General features: G+C 39.3%; 1 long non-coding RNA gene across 1 annotated transcript in view; it reads right to left on the bottom strand.

Annotated features, from left to right (window-relative positions):
- Nucleotides 1-5,323: 5,323 nt before the first annotated feature.
- The window catches only part of LOC117282903, an 88,307-nt gene continuing 80,071 nt past the window's right edge, over nucleotides 5,324-13,559 (bottom strand). Inside the window, exon 3 of the long non-coding RNA XR_004513813.1 lies at nucleotides 5,324-6,160. This is a non-coding gene — a long non-coding RNA (uncharacterized LOC117282903). The remainder of the gene's footprint in view (nucleotides 6,161-13,559) is intronic.

Genomic DNA, 13,559 nt, shown 5'->3' with positions numbered 1-13,559 from the left:
CAGCTGAGAACTATAGAGCTTTATAGTTCTGGCAACACATCTGCATGCTGTCATTGCTAGACATGCAGTATTAATTTGTAAAAAATCATAAAGGTATACAGAAAATGTTACAGCATGGAAGCGCACAGATTTGGACATGAATAACGCATTCCTATGACAGCTTGAAGCTTAAATGACACCCCAAAATTCATAATAGACATCACATCTTTCAGGATATCTTATCTATGTTTTCTCTCACCAGAGTGACAGATGTACACTTGAAGTGAGACACAGTTCTCACCTGGTGTTTATGGGGGATGCTGCATTCTGGGATATGACACGGTATAGTCTGGTGGAAATTTTGGAGGAACATGCTGCCTCCACATGCAGGGTAGAAGAGTTTAAAGGATGACAATATTTATTATCTACCATTGTAACAAGATATCACTATAGGAGGTGGTTACATCAATCAATCAATTGGTTAGAGTATTGATCTTCCAGAATGTTACCATGTCTATGACATCATAATTAATTACACTAGATCTTACAATTTCCAACAGCTCATGAAATACTCTCTTTTCGAAAGTTGGCAGTATTCCGGTTATGACAATTTTACAATATATGTGAAGCACCTACAAGGTGTCTAAAAATTCTTTACATGAAAGATATCTACCCCACACTACTAGTTCTCAAATAATAAACAGGAAATTATTGATTCTGTTCTGGATCAGAGGAAATACCACTCGAGATTCTTGTAACCATTAAAACACACATCTACACATCAAAATATATATATTCCAGAACAAACTATACAATACAATTAATAGAATATCATCAGTCACAACCCGTACTTCACAGTACACATTCTGTGATTTCATAAGCCTTCAATCATTGTGAAAAAAGTAATTCTGTGATGTTCCACACTATCTACTCAGGCATGTAAGCCTAGAAGACTAGATCTGTAGAATACAATGCACTGTGTAACACCAAAATACACTTCTAAATTATAAATCACTTTCCATTACAGTGCGTGTTACATTACACACTGTAAACATCACTGTCCATGTTTTTCACAATGTCATAAAATACGAATATTAGAATTACATCAATGACAATATATGTGTCACTATACACACCAACTGATTAGCAGACGAATGGACACTTTAATTCTAAATACTTGAAAACACTACAACACAAAACATACAACACTGTATATTCGTATTATACCAAAACTATAAACTGAGATTAGAGGACTGTCTCTAGAGGAATTCTGCATTTTTTTTTTTTTTTGAGTTTATCTTCTTACAAGCACTTCTACTGATGCAAACAAAACAGTAATATGATGGTCTATACTACTTAACCATACATGTAATCTTGAAAGGCTGGGTGATAACATCAGAGTCCATCCTGTATCACGCCATAAATGAATTTGCAAAATAAAATTCAACTGCCCTTATTGTATACATTATGACACAATTTCAACACATAACTGTGCATATTTTTCAAAAAATTATGACACATGACTGCAATAATGTCATTAATCCTACCTTGTGTTTCACTATAGACACCATATTCTTATGACCATATATATTTTTGATGCAACAATAAATGTTCATTAGTAGGGAAACTGTTGATTCTTTCATCTGAAAAAGGTACATCACTCAACAGTCTTCCAACCACAACTTCACACATTATACCCATCACAGGAAGCTAAGTTGATACAATAATAAGGAATAAATTAACGATGATTATGTCCACTTTTGGTATTCCAACAAAACTAAGTAGAATAATTAAATTAACCATGACAGAAACAATCAAGTTAAAATTCAGAACCAGTTAACAGAATGCTTTAAGACAAACCAAGGATTAAAACAGGGTGATAGTTTGGCACCATCGCTACTTCTCGTTACTATCAGTTTTTAGATCAAAGGATATACACCGAGTGATTAAAACAAAAATATATAAAACAACGATAAGACCGGTGCTTTATTATGGATCTGAGGGTTGGACACTAAACAAGAAAGAGGAATCAGTCATCAATTCTTTCGAGAGGAAAATCCTAAGACGAATTTATGGACCAATAGAAGAGAATGGGATATGGAGAATAAGATATAATAAAGAGCTATACAAATTATATAAGGAGCCAGAGATCTCAGTGACGATAAAGCTTAAAAGATTGCAATGGGCTCGGCATGTACACAGAATGGATAAGGAGAATATTATACAGTACAATAGGTGGTAGGAGACGTGCTGGGAAACCAAGAACTAGATGGATTGATGCGGTGGAAGAAGATGCAAAGAAGTTAATGGGCGTAAGGAACTGGAAGAGAGCAGCGCAGAATAGAGAGGAATGGAGGGCCTTGATAAGGGAGGCCAAGGCCCAACATCGGGCTGTTGCGCCATAGAAGAAGAAGAAGATGTAAAAACAAGAACATCTTCTCCAATGGCAACTTGGACTTCACTTAAACTCTGTCTTCTTACAAGTACTTACACTGATGCAAACAAAACATGTATGTCATGCTGTCTTCTAACTTACTCACACATCTAATATTTAGAGGTCAGATAGGAAACTACACCCTGGTGTCTGTCACACCAAAAATGTAGTTTAGCATCACGATCAGGTAAATATATCTATCACTGAATCTATGCTTATATTGCCAGAAAATGAACTATTCTTGTAGGTTAAAATGGTGGTAGCAGAGTATCTGTATATTGTTTGTGATGAATTTCATTAACATAATCAGAGTGTCTGTCACCTCAGATAACAAGGGCTGTTTAACATTTCTAATTTGCTTACAAAAACTTCAAAACCACTTGTGGGGGCTCTGTATATAGATACAAATATTTATGACAGATAATTCACATCCAAGTTCAACAGCACCCTTAGTCCATGTTAATTTCTGTGATATTTTATATCAGTCAACATATGAAATTATACTCAAGTCTTCTTCTACAAAATTCTGTCTACAGTATTAATCCTCACGACAAAGTGTTCCAAAAATGAATCTGAAACTGTCAACAAACAAACATCTCTCAACCTGCTAAATGTATGGGAAAGAAAATAATGACAGCGTCTTGAAACAGGAAAATAAATTTTGGATTTGGAGATCCGAATTGCCCTTTTTAAATTTCACAATTATCTTCTGTTGCTCTTAGAGTTTCACATGTCCGTTCACAGCACAACACTTTCAATAAATAATTCAATAAAAAAATCTGCAAACACAGTGAACCGAAAGATGAAACAAATCCCAAGTTTGGAAACATAAAAACTCACAATTTCATTCATGTGCGAGTGACCAATCTTCGGAATCATAATCTCTCTGACAGGTCTGTTCGAAGTCCATAAAGATGGGAATCAACAGCTTTCCCGTTTACCGCTCCCTTTTGGCATGAGCTGGAACACCGCCACAGCATTCACCTCCAGGTACTTGGATAGTTCTCCTATGCATAATGATACATAAAGTTGCTTGGGTTCTATCTATTCAAAACTCATCCCTCTCAGAAAAGTCAACACGATGCACACATTTCGTTCCACGCGAACAAGAGATGCATATGAAGGGGGACCCAAAAATAACCGGAATTTATTTTTATTTTTTATTTTTGCATTTTTATTGAACTGTATATTAGTCCCCTTCAAAGTATTGTCCATGTGCATTAATGCACTTGTCCCAACGCTTTTGCCACTGCTCAAAACAGTGCTGGAATTCTTGAGGCTGGATACTGTTCAAAGGCTTTAGCGTGTTTTATTTGACTTCATCCACATCACGGAATCGCTTTCCTTTCAGACTTCTCTTCATCCGTGGAAACAAAATAAAGTCCGACGGAGCCAGGTCGGGTGAGTAAGGTGTATGAGGCACAATCACCATGCTGTTGCTTGTCAAAAACTGTCCGACCGTCAAAGCTGTGTGGGCTGGCCCTATGGCCCTATGTACAAACTTCGTTGTCACTTTCTTACATTCCGTTCGAGTACCCAATACAATTCCATCTTGATCACAAACATTATAACACGCACTTCCAACGCAAATCTATGTGTAGGCAAACATCCAATCATTTGCAGATTACAAATACATTGTATTACCTATTAGAAATTACGAACACAGAATGAGCTTGCACTCAATAGAAGACGCATAACATCTATTAAAATGCGTATTTTGATGGAAGTAATACACTATCGTTACATTTAGCTTTAATGTGAACACATCCTTCACTATATACACCGCCTATATACGCATAACTGAACAGAATTATTTAACTTATTTATACTATGCCTCCTTTGTGACATTATCTCGTCCATTTTGAAGGTCTACTGGCGCCAACATTTGAATCCGAAAGTACCCAGATTGTGCAGCAAAATTTACCATATTACCATATATTGCTCATTCGATGATAAAGTTGGAGGCGACATGTTTTTCCGTAACGCTGGTTGACTTTCACGACCACTGCTGAGGGAATCTCTAATCCTACACTTCTACATACTTTTTTTTCCGGTGATAATTGCAGCTTTAACGCGTCAAACTCCGGGCTCGCCGTTGTCATAATTCCAACTATTGTCAACAGAGCGAGAGTGTTCCTAGGTCACTCTGCCATCTATTGAATACTGGTGGAACCTATCTGCTATATCTCGACGACTATTGGCACGTGATGACTCAAATAATCGATTTTCAAGGAAGACCTCTAGTCTTGTGGCGCCTACTGGCAACATTTTGAATCGCATTGGCTCCCTTCAACCGTGCCAGTTTTTTCTTGCACTATTCTTTCAGAGATTTAAGAATTGTTACCACTATTTGCTATTAAAATGTGGTAGAAGATTGCTGTTTGATTGAAATTATCAAGGAAAAGGTGAGATAATAATTGTAACACAAAATCCTGTCTACATTGTAGGATCTTTCTTGAAAAGCTTATAACATCATGCCAAATTTTTCGGTTGTAAATATCGTATTGTTCTCTCATTATCACACACTCAACAAGGCTATCTATTCCGATGAGGATTTCAGAACAGAACTATGATTGCATTTCCCACCTTTCCCGACTACGACATTTTAACAATATTAGAGGAACAGTAAAAGGTAAAGGTGTCCCTGTAACAGGCCGTGGAGGCCCGTGGGGTTGTGAGAGATCGAGGTTCTCACATTTTCTAGACAATCGGCTCACAGATGGCGGTGGAGCTGTCAGCCTTACGCACCGGGCGTCCTTTACCTCCAGGAAGATTCCTGGTACTGATTTCTGTCAGAGGCTGAGTCGACGCAAGAGCCATAGTGCGGTTGGAAGGATTAGGTAAATTGAAAAGATCCACCTCGTCGGGATTCGATCCCGCGACCTTCCGGCTTGTAGCATAGTGCCTCAACCAACTACGCTATCGCGTGCCCCATTAGGTGAACAGTAAACCTATAAGCTATAAATTTCCGCATCACGTAATTTTCCCAAACAATTATAATTGCAATATTATGATAATTAAATGTAATATTAGTATTAAATAATAATATTAAATATGTAGCTTTAATTATAAACAACTTTTTCTGATCTCTTCTGTGTCCTGATGCTGGTTATCGTATTGCCCTGCCTTACAGCAGTTTTTGATATGTCAGCGGAACTGTTAACTGCCCAGTTTCCTGATCAGATTCGAAGCCCTGAACGTGAAGAAGCAGGATATGACAATATGGTGCTTAAGCAGGACTCCAGCAGATCTCACGACGCTGCGATACATAATTATGGACCAGTGGTGAAATTATGTATGCAAGAAAAATCCAGAAGAAAAAAACTCCGAGAAAACTTTCTCCCGTGCCACTTCGTTCACAATTAGTCTAAATGGAATAAGCCAGAACTGAACCCGAGCCTTCACAGTAAGATTCCAGCGCTTGACATCCAGAGCTTATTTAAATCCGGATAAAAATATTTATGACACTTTTATTCACTCTGACACTGACAACTCCGTTTAGTTCCTTGCTGGAGACAAATGTTCCTCAAGATGCTGGCCAACATTTACCTTCGTGAACAATGGAGATCCTCCATGTGGAACACAGAAGCTGTCCCCTTTGTAACGGATAATTGGTACCGACAGCACAAAAGCCTTTGAGCACAATGTAAGCAATCTTCATGTTGAATGCCCAGCGGCTTCTTCTCTCGTCTTGTCAATAAGTGGGCAAGGCAGGCAAGATCTACGCCACCCTCGCGGCACAAGTGTCTGAAAACACACGATTCCAGGGCTTTTGAGCGATTTGTCTACAACCTCATAATTTGTACCCTTCACCCGACAATATTACGATAAAGATTGGCGAGGTGTGTAGCATGAATGGGTACATGAGGAAGACTTTCATCCTCTGCATATAATGTCTTTGAATCCGTTGAAAATTAATCGACTTTTCGGAGAAACATATCGCTTCCTTCTTCACGGTCAGTGAATAAGCTAAGCAGAAATTTGTACCTGCTTCATGCTGGTTCTTCGCTTGGCTTACTCGTTGATGCTGAAGATGGAGTGACATATTCCTCCGAAAAGTTGGTTGATTTTCAACGGACTGCATGACGCGACATTCCAGAAGACACATCTTCCTAAAAAAAAACGCTGTTATAACCTCAAATCCTAAAGAGAGTAAATTTTGGTGCGCAGATGTGAAAGAAGGGGTCGACATGGAAGGCCCAGGCTAAGGTGGAAGAATGGTATTAAAACCGACTTGAAAGAAGCAAAGACCTAGGTTGTGACGGTGTGGAGTGGATTCAATCACTGAACTCCGTGAACACGATACTGTATCTTTGTCCGAACTGTCAAGTGTCGGCTTCTCCACGAGGGCGCTGTAGCATCAGTTGCTTTGTGTGAACACGTTTATTTTCTCCGATATTTAATAACTGATGTGCGATACCCAGGATAAATACACATGTTACAGCCTTGTAAAGGCTGGTCTCCGTTTTTTTCTTTGGGGAAAATAATAACCTTCAAGGTAGAATGTTAACACGTAAGTCACAACGCACACAAAAATATTCTATAAAATATTTTCACATGTGTACAACTGTAATGGGTAGTTATTATTAAACAGAATAGATCATCTAATTTACCATTCTAAAAAGCATATCTTAATCCAAATATCCGTATCGGATATCTGTGCAAGTATCAGACCCGTGGTGCACGTCTGATTACAGTGCAACGGTTAAGCGAAAATGCATTCACAAAAACAGCCACAAGTTCACGTGGCGGATTCTGACATTTACATTCCGCGATCCGCCACTCTCGTGAACGCTAAAATAACATCTCTTGTCTATATGTTCGCTCACACTTTGTCGTGTTCACTCTATGTTTATTTCGGTTAAAAAATTCGCTACATGCTTCATGACAAGCCGAAACACGTAGCGAAATTCTGCTTTTAACCTAAATAAACGCACAATTAACACGATAAAATTGTAAACGAATTATTTGGTAGTAGATTTGTTGCGTCGACGGAAAAAACAAATATAGACAGACAGAAAGATAGATAGATAGACGGGCAGACAGACAGACAGACAGACAGACAGACAGACAGACAGACAGACAGACAGACAGACAGACAGACAGACAGATAGATAGATAGATAGATAGATAGATAGATAGATAGATAGATAGATAGATAGATAGATAGATAGATAGATAGATAGATAGATAGATAGATAGATAGATAGATAGATAGATAGATAGATAGATAGATAGATAGATATATATATATTGAGAACAGAAGAGGATGCACTCCTTGAAGCATATCTCAAGTGTTCAGTTTTACTGAGAGAGAGAGAGAGACCAGAGCATAAGCTCTGCTTTGAAGATTTGCGAAAAGCGCCGAAATTTGTGAAACTACTAAATTAGCTGTAACAATTATTCAGGTCCATTCACTGGTAGGATGCAGGCTTCATTGCGTGTCACTTCCGCACACAATCGGTGTCTAGTCAGATTAAAATATGGCCTTCAGCCCTGAAATATGCTTTCTGCAGCCAACAAAAGCAGATCTGTTTAAGGGTTTAACACAAACAATGAGCATATCGAGGATATAGTTGCCTGTGGGAAACACGACATTCGGAGACGCACTATATTCTGAAAATAAAACATCGGCATAAAGGACATCACCACCAGCGTAACCAACATCACGTCTCCAACGTCATTCTGTTTCAAGAGTCAGTTCTATCTTCTCGAATATGAAAGTGAAGTGAGGTTTCGCAGAAGCAAGCAGTAACCAACCAGAGAAAGCAGGCTTTGCTTCATACCTGCTTGACGCTGGTTTCTTGCTTGGCTTATACTTCTACCCTGAAGATAGAGGCGAAATGTTCCTCCGAAACACCGGTAGACTTGCAGCGGTCTATACGGCGTCATATCCCACAATACAGAACACATCATAGCCATCTCTGTGAGAACCTCAAGTCCTACGTAATTTAGTTATTTCATCTTAGGAATTCTTAAATCGTATGAGACAACTCATGTAGGCATATGTGTAAAATGTAATGTAAATTCTAACAACGCTCCTCGTGGTTTTTCTCAGTCCCTCCATGCAAATTACGGCATAGCATGTAAGTAAAATTCGGGTTGAATTCTGTTAAATGCAACACGGTTTTAATAATGAAATGGAGCAGAACTATTATATTGTGACATGTAAATCCATTGCTAAGCAACGGCTTGTTGAAGCACGTTTCCGAGACGACCAGCTGGAATCCAAGAATCCGGATGGAATTTACGGGATAATAAAGCTAACAGATAATTTACCTGTGAAATATATATCTAAACCATATATTAAATTCTGAAAGTCATCTTGTCACTGTACTGTAGACAATTCGATTTTTCTATATCAGCGTTGTATTTAATTGCCGAAGAGATAGTGGGTGCATAGTTAGCACAAGTCTCTCTCGCCAGTACGCTGACTTTTATGAAGTTTGCCAAAGAAAACCATCAAATATTATTTCATTGTCCAGTGTTTTCGAATATGTTATCTGATTATTAGCAGAATGTAAAATCTGGTCCTGTATTTTGGTTCAAATCTTTCTCGACATCCGAAACGTCTTGCACTTCCTGCACAGCGGCTGTACAGTCAACATACTTCAGTAAACATCCACGCATAGTGAATAATCTTCGACTATATTTGTTTTTCTTCCCTGGTAGTAAGGATTCAAAAGCAATTAGATTCTGTTCGAAGGAATCCAGTAAATTGGTGGCTCAGTACAGCTCCTGTTTGGTTACAAACTGAAATGTTTCCTTAGCAATTTTCATATCTCAGCTCTCAATTCAGGTAACGTGTGTTCATAATGGTGGGTGTTCATATTTAAAACTATTTTCCGGTACATGAGGTTAATATGACTTCTTCAAGGTTGATTATTACAGCTGATTGTTAGAACTTCGAGACTGAGGACTAAATTTGTATATAGAGGACACCGGGACACATATTTCTGTAAAATAAATAATATGTAACAAAGGGTCGTACGTCTATTATTAAGAAAGGGTTGTAAGTGTATTTTCATTTTATTCACTGTGTGCTAGTGTGTCCATTGTTTGTGTAGTTTTGTGTGCTGTGTTTTGTTTGAGTTTGGTGTGTTATTTTGTGTGATGTGTGTCATTTGTGTGTTGTGTCTTATTGTAGTACCACTGCCACCGCGCAAAATCCCATTTGCAGTTTAAATAAATAATAATAATAAGAAGAAGAAAGCAGAAAATTTGCCGCGGGCCGGATCGAATACTTTCGCGACATAATTTGCGCACCGGCCGATCAGATGGAAACTTGCAGGTATGACAGGAGTGACAACACATAAATTTTCCATACGCACACAAATGAAAAGGTCCCGCCTAAAGGCTGCAGTTCGTGATAAACGGGCGGTTTCAAGGCCCTACTGGCACAATACTGAAGCCGTACGGGTAGCGCTTTGTGACGGGGGAGTTTGAAATTGTATGCAGGCTCTTTAATGTTGTGAATGAAAATTATGAACAAAATTCACAATGTAAAGCAATATGGACAATAAATTTATTATATCAGGATTCAAGTCTAGGAAGGAAATTTGAAGTAACTTGAGCGAAGATCTCTCCATCACATGTCAGAGACAAGTGACTGCCGGTGTGTTCACTGCAGGCAACCAATAGCGACTCTTCAATAGTGTTAACACATCTCGCCTTATGTGACGTAACTGTGGTTGTAGTCTTGTGTTAGGAGCGGCCTCCTGCAGTGACCTTAAGAGAGGGCCTTTTTTAACAAGCTAGACTCTCAATGCCACATCCAAGGCACTTACCGATGAAAGAAATAGGAACATGTAGGCTAACTCACGCTGAGCTTTCGCACCGCATCGCCTCACTTGATGGCAAACCCCTCCTGAGAGCTGCCAGGCAGGTCATGGAGTTTGTGTGGAAGATGTCTTCTATTGTAAGCAGAATGAAGAATGTCATTTCAATCTGATAATCAGGAAGGAGACAGCCGACATAGTGGTAAAGCTCCTGATATTTTTAATATAGTTCATCTATGCGCGACGCATTACACGAAATTATATGTAATATATACTAATTAGTGTACTAGATGGTATTTGTTGACCGCTACTGTGGTCTAGTGGTCAGAGTTCCTGGTTACAGATACTATGTTCCCGGGTTCAATTCCCGGCGCTACAAGATTTTCTGAGAAGTAGTGGGTCTGGAACGGGGTCTAATCAGCCTGGTGAGGAAAATTGAGGAGCTATTTCAAGGAAATAGTGGCTCCTGTCTAGAAAACCAAGATTAGCGGCCGTGGGGATCCGTTGGGCTGACCACGCGACACACTCTATCAGCAAAAGTTGGCACTAACTTCGCCGACAAGCGGCGGTCGCTCGGTCGGTATAGTTCGCTTGCGGACTACACGCCACGGAGTATATATTTTGTTTGCTTATTAGGAACTTGTTTGCATTTATTGAACATGTTACATGACTAAATATTGTTGTTTTAATAACTGTGAACTGTGAAGCCCTCTTTGCACATAGCTGTAAACTTTTACAGTCTTGGTGCAGATGTCCGTTCTGATACATTATAAAGAAGTACATTCCATTATGCTGACATGCCAGTTGTTCGGAACCACAACTGTACAGAGATTAAGACAGACGTGTCTTTCGCTGATCTTGTCAATAAAAAAGCTGAAAGAACTGATGTAACGACAGGCATATTGCAGTGCTTGACGATTGTAGCTCAGCGTCATGAGTAATATCGACGCGTCATGGTGGGAGCCGTCAGGACGCGGCGCCACGTGTCTCTTTCTAGCTCTGAATTTCTTTTACCTGTTATTACTGGCAGGGCGTCAACTTGGCGACACTAGATTATGTTCCTTGATGACTCTCATGATGCCTCCAGATTGCACGCAAACATACATGAGCAGATACCGGGGCTGTATTACGGCTTCGCGCCATCTCACAAACATTTTCTTCTGGGTTTCAAAAGTCAGTATTTCCATAGAAGAGGAATATCTTTTAAACGGTGAACTGAACGAACGTACGTGTAGTATAAAATTGGTTGCAATAAGAATTGCTGACTTCTGTATAATTTTTTCATCTTCGGGCAGACAGACCGAGTAGCTTCATCTCAGCGTTAATCGTCTAACTTTTATTTGCGAGGCATCCGGTTCGAATCTCGGAAATTATATTGTATACTTTTGTCGCCGCTTTCTTCACATACTCTATGTAAAGACCGTAACAAACGCCATGCAGTTGCGACCCATTCTTCGTGTCAGAGAGTAGCTGGTTCCAGTATTCCAGACATTTCATTAAATAACATATATAGAGAATATTTAGATCACAAAACAAAGAACTGTTCTATCTTCAGGGACATAACGCCTTATAGTCCGTTGAAGGCGAAAAGACGTTTCGGAGGAACATGTAGCCTCGATCTTCATGTTCGAAGAAGAAGCCATGCAAGAAACCAGCGGTATGTAGGTCTCAAGCACAGCAGACGGCGACAAGTTCCTCAGGTGTGTCTGTTGACTTTCAACGGACAACAAAAAAACTCCCGTGGCCTGTAGTCCGCAAGCGAACTATACCGACAGACTAACGGACTACATGGAAGATAATACTCTCCATAATTACCGCTGTATAAAATATAACCCTGCATACAACGAAGACGTAGAGGGACCGCGATTTTCGAATGACGGTAAATATGCAACACAATATACAGTCCAATTTATTTCTGGTCGCTGAGCTGCGAGCGAGGCACGATTAGTAGGAACTGTATTACTCCTGAACAGGCAGTTTACAAAGACAAGGATGCTACATTGCAATTAGTCACAGTCCACTGGATCACAACTGTTCTTCATTTTCTGTTAGTGAATTCGGCCAAATTCAGTGCTCAACCAGATCATACCGGCTAAGTCTAAAATACAGGGGCATGCTCTCATATGTAATGAACATTGGATGTTGAAACACCTTCCTTTCCCTTTAAAGTATTGCATTTTATATATATGCATTCATTTGTTCGTTTATTTGTAATTCATTTAATGACACTGTCAGTAACTCGAGTTCTATAACGTCACAAGGTAGGTCTCCATGTAATCTATTCTTTATTTGTATTCGATTTTAAGCAAAAATGGAACATATTAACAAAAATATATATCAAGAGTCATGAAAATCTGTTTAGCTGTTCTCGTGTTCATACATAATGAAGCAAATAAACACTTTTTTCTTCAAATTCACTGGGTAAAAAAATTTAAAGCTACCCCTGTAACAGGCCGTGGAGGCCCATAGGGTTGTGAGACGTTGAGGCTCCCAAATTTTCTAGACAATCGGCTCACAGATGGCAGTAAGGTTGTCAGCCTTATGTACCGGGCGCCCTTTACCCCCAGGAAGACTCCTGGTACTCATTTCTGTTAGAGACTGAGTCGACACCAGGGCCATAGTGCGGCTGGAAGGATTAGGTCAATTGAAAATAATCCAGTGACCTCATCGGGATGCGAATCCGCGACCTTCCCGCTTGTAGCATAATGTCTCAATCAACTACGCTACCGCGTACCCCATTTCGACGTCACTGGGAAGAAACTAAAATGAACAGGAACACAGAGCACGTCTTGTAAAAATTTTATTACGTTTACTTAAAAAAAATTAGAATGAGAGGAGAGGAGAGCTAAGACGTCCGCTTGCAATTTGATGCTTTGGTATGCGTCGTTTCGCTGCCCCTCGTTGCGTTAGCATCTTACAAAGACATAACGGTAACCATATCACTTTTAAAGAAAGAAAATTGTCACTAAACGTCACCAGAGTGCATACCATTTGCGACTAAATTTACAACGAAACAGTCCAATTTCTTTTCAAGAACTAAGCTCGTAAAGCATAACAAAATAATTTATCGACCAAAGTCAACATTAATTTATTATCATGTTCAATACGATATGAGTTTATGTCTGTAGGAGCATGTTTACTGAATTCGCTAATACTTGTAAACCAAGGAATATTTTAAAGATCTTGTTACGGTGTATATTTGAAAAAATCTCGCCCAGCGAAACAACATCTCGCGTTATCATTACTACCCCAGGTTTGTGTAAGGGAGATAAGGCGAACGCCCAGTTTTCCCTTCGGAGAAGAAAACAAAGTCCAGGCATTATTTATTATTGTTGCAGGAGTGATTTATACGAAGTTAAACACATACC

The sequence above is a fragment of the Cryptotermes secundus genome, unplaced genomic scaffold, assembly GCF_002891405.2.
Source record: "Cryptotermes secundus unplaced genomic scaffold, Csec_1.0 scaffold873, whole genome shotgun sequence".
Lineage (NCBI taxonomy): Eukaryota > Metazoa > Arthropoda > Insecta > Blattodea > Kalotermitidae > Cryptotermes > Cryptotermes secundus.
The sequence above is the reverse complement of the archived record's forward strand: the minus strand, read 5'-3'. Positions and strand labels throughout refer to the sequence as shown.